This window comes from Carya illinoinensis, chromosome 6 (assembly GCF_018687715.1).
Source record: "Carya illinoinensis cultivar Pawnee chromosome 6, C.illinoinensisPawnee_v1, whole genome shotgun sequence".
Taxonomy (NCBI): domain Eukaryota; kingdom Viridiplantae; phylum Streptophyta; class Magnoliopsida; order Fagales; family Juglandaceae; genus Carya; species Carya illinoinensis.
In genome coordinates, this window is record NC_056757.1 from 12,160,568 (window position 1) to 12,165,000 (window position 4,433).

The window sequence follows — 4,433 nt, forward strand, 5'->3', positions numbered from 1 at the left end:
ACTCTTCGCCAGGACACCCACAAGCCAATGGCCAAGCAGAGGCGAACAACAAAAATCTCCACTCCAATCTAAAAAAGAAGCTAGGAATGCACAAGGGAGCATGGGCCGAAGAACTCTTGGGTGTGCTTTGTGCATATCGAACGACTGTCCAGACCCCCATCGGAGAGATGCCATTCGCCCTCACTTATATGAGTGAAGCAGTGTTTCCCAAATGACTAATATGAGAGGAGGTGAATTGGTTGTATTTAAAAATTAATAATTATAAATTAAATACACAATATAAAATATAAACAAAATACGAAGCAACAATAAATATAAAGAGTAAGGGTAAGAGAGAAGCAAACTCGGTATGTTAATTAAGTTCGGCCCCACTGCCTACGTGCTCGCCTCAAGCTACCTCTTAAGGATTCCCAAATTCACTATTCAACCTCCTTCAGGTGGAGATAGAAACCTATTACACTTTTGAACAATATCGCTATAAAGGATCCGTGTAGAACACCCTCTACAAATGCAATCACCTTACACGTAGTGATTCAACTATTCCTTGTGTAGAACACTTTCTATACGTACAAGGGTTATACACACCCTTTTATTGATACAAAAGATGATAGTGGGTAGGTTATCAAAAAACATTCCTCAATGAGTGAAATAAGAACAATACAGCGTAAATTATATCTCTGTCAAAATGAACAAGGGTTAAGGCTCAATGCTTAGAGAATAGAGATTGAAAGCTTTGAAGGAATGTTGCAAAACTTACAATGGTATGCATATGCTCTTGGTGTTGTAAATTTGAATATCTCAATTGAGCTATTTATAAGCATATGAAACTTTATATTCAAATTTGAAAAGATTCACATATCAAAGACAACATCATTCACTTTTCAAAAAAATCAAATAAAAGTTTTTTCTTTTTTAATTTGTCAAAGACAACATCATTCACCATTCATTTTTCAAAAATTTCAAACATAATCTTTTTACTTTTCACATATGACAAAAGGAGTATTATTTACTTTTCAAAATTTTTCAAACAAAATCATCTACCTTTTGCATAAATCAAAAAGAGTATCAATCATATTTGAAAATATTCAAATGAAACATACACATGTGAAAGATGATAATCAATTATCTTTCAAAAATTTAACTTTAATTTTCAAAAATATTATGCACATGTGGAAAATGTAATTTAATATTTTATGCAAAGTATTAATTTTGAGTCTTATTCCTAATTTTAAATTTTTTAAGAAATTTTTAACATTATTCTATGAGTTTTAATGTGAGTTTGTTCCTTTCTTGCTTATGCTTGATTCCTTGATGTGCTTGACTTCATTATATAGATAACTTGAGCTTGAAACTCCTTTATTATTTGAATTCGTTTGTTATCATCAAAATTCATGTGTAGATATATAATTAAACGAAACTTAAAATATTGGGTTCAACAAGCATTAATCCCAACAGAAGTCAGGATGCCTACGTTCCGTGTACAACACTTCGATTCAAGCTCCAACAATGAAAGACTGGCAAAGGAACTAGATCTCCAGGAAAAGAGAATGGAAGTGGCGGCCTTACGAACGACAAGCAACAAGCAAAAGGTGGAACAGTACTTCAACAAACGAGTCAGGCCGCACTCCTTCAAAGTAAATGACCTGGTGCTGAAACAAACGAGGGTCACTACCTGGTTCCTATCGTCTCAAGAGCAGTGAGGGACTCTAGCTCCCTCCACCCATGGAATGCCGAACACCCACCCAACAAAGTCAAGTCCTTAGATTCGCACCGAAATCGAGTCCCTAGACTCATTGCAGGACTCACCGACCTCCCTACCACTTATTCGGGTCAAGCCAAGGGACCCATTCTACCTTCAAAGCAAAAGAAACAAAGAGGAAAAAAAGTAAAACACAAGTAGCAAGGAAAAAGGATTCTCATTAATTATATGCACAACGTGCGTTCTTTACAAAGTACACTAAAAAAAATACTAGAGTGAGCTGTACAAAAAGAAAGAGAGAGGCGTGAGAGGCCCCAAGCCGGTCACGGGGAAGGCGGAGAAAAAATGCCTTCTGGAAAATGGGGGTACTTGAGCTTCACGAAACTCTTGACATAAGCCCAAGCCTAGGGATCTGGCTTAAGAGAACGCAAGTCAAGGGCGCACAGATCCAACTCAGGGTGCTTGAACAAGTGTTCTTGTAGCTGTTCAAAGCCCTCACAATAGCTGTACGACCAAGCCGTGTCCTGAATGGCATTGGAATTCGTGATCCGGGCCCTGATCCTCATAGCATCCAGCCGACACTCTCAAGGTTTGACCTCAAGCCTGTGAGCGTGAGGTCCTGGGCCTGGAGACCTTCGTTCTTCTCCGACTCCTCTTACTTTAGGCCACTGACTTGCTCCTTGGCCCGCCGCAGCTCCCCCCTTAGGTGATGCACCTTCATGATGGTTTTGAAACTTAAGGACAGCAGCCTTGAGCGCTATCCACAAGCCTTGGTGTGGTCCTGCAGAAACATCTTCAACTTTGCTGGGTCTAGGCCAGCTACACTTCTCGACTAACTTAGTTTTGCTCAATCGAAACACTGGTTACCTCGAGTTGGTTGTAGTAGGAAATGAACTTGTCAGTATCTTCCTCAACCTCGAGGAGCAGCCTCCTCAGCTCTTTCTTCTGAAGCTCACTGATGGCTTGCAAAATTTCATATTGCAGATTTTACAAGTTCGCTCGAGCGGAGGCTTTTGGCCGCTCGAGCGAATTCAGGCAGATTCAAACGCTCGACTGCCGCTCGACAGGGAGCTCGAGCAGGTTGCTGAAAAACGAAGATCGCTCGAGCGGAGACATTGGCCGCTCGAGCGAAATCAGGCAGAGTCAAACGCTCGATGTGCGCTCGATAGGACGCTCGAGCGAAATCAGGCAGAGTCGAACGCTCGACGCGCGCTCGACACCCCGCTCGAGCGAACATCGTATTTTGACAGATTTTAGGTTTTCCGCCGTGGGACCATATAAAAGGCCATTCTTCACTCTAGGGCCGCGGTTTTTGACTGGAGAACACTCTTTGGGAGAGAAAAACATAGCTAGAGGGATTCAAATCATTTGTTTTTGAGACGGAATTCCAATTTATTGCACGTACGTTGGATTCTTACACGAGCACGGACGGGAGAAAGGCGTTGAATCGTTCTCTTGAGCTTTTGACGACCAGTTGAGGCTGCAAGGAGGATTTTTCAGTGTTTATTTTCTTCTTCCCATCTTCTCAGAATAATTATGGTGAATTCGTTTATGTTGAATTCCAATTCTAGTATGAGCTAAATTTTCTTCTTTCTAGGAAAACGATGTAACCTAATTCCGAACTATGCTTGTTTGTCCATGCTAATTTAATGCAATTCTCTCTTTGTTTATCTGATTTATTCTGAGTTTAATGCTTCTAATTAACTGGCCATTGATTAGATGATTATTAATCTTGTGATTTGCTATCGAAAGAGGGAATCATAGGGTAGATCTTGGATATTTCAGCATAGGTAAGTATAGAGATCGAAAGACTTGTATGAACCTGTGTAGTAATTAAATCATTGGTCTTATTGCGTTCTTGATTATTTAATTTGCATACTCTTGTGTGAATTGATAAACTAGAATCAATTCCAATTGACTATCGAAAGAGGCTTTTGGATGAATTAGAGATTTGCTAATAGACAAAAGAGGTTTAAGTTAAATTAGCTGGATGAGAAAAGCATAGTGAAGAATTATGGTGAAATCGATTTCCTAGAAGTTTTCTTCCCTATTGAATTTGATCTTCAAACATCAGTTTTACTTTCTTTGCTTATTTCTCTTGAGTTGATCTAGTTTTATTTGCTACTACAAAAACCTTAGCGATTCCTCTAGATAAAATTGAGATTAGCATAATTTTGGTATTTGGCAAGAGTAAGGTACCAATCCCTGAGGACGATACTCTTCTTATTACTTTACTATAAAACTACGATACTGTGCACTTGCAGTTTTGCACCGGTCAAGTTTTTGGCGCCGTTGCCGGGGATTGGTTTATTCTTATTCTTTTCGTCAATATCGATACAAAGTAATCTTGGTTTTAATTTAGAATTTTGTTTTAATTTGTTCTACAGGTGTGTTTTTGACATTGGATGCGCCGTACTAGATCTCGTGACATTATTCCTGTTGATCCGGAGATTGAAAGAACTCTTAGATCACTAAGAAGAAATAAGATACTAGTCATGGCTGAAGAAGATCGTGAGGTACTACCACGCACCTTGAAGGACTATGTACGGCCAGTTGTGAATGGAAATTACTCGAGCATAATGCGCCAGCCAATCAATGCCAACAACTTTGAGCTCAAACCAGCTTTGATTAGCATGGTGCAGCAGGCTCAATTCAGTGGATCACCACTTGATGATCCCAATATTCACCTGGCTATGTTCTTGGAGATTTGTGATACTGTGAAGATTAATGGTGT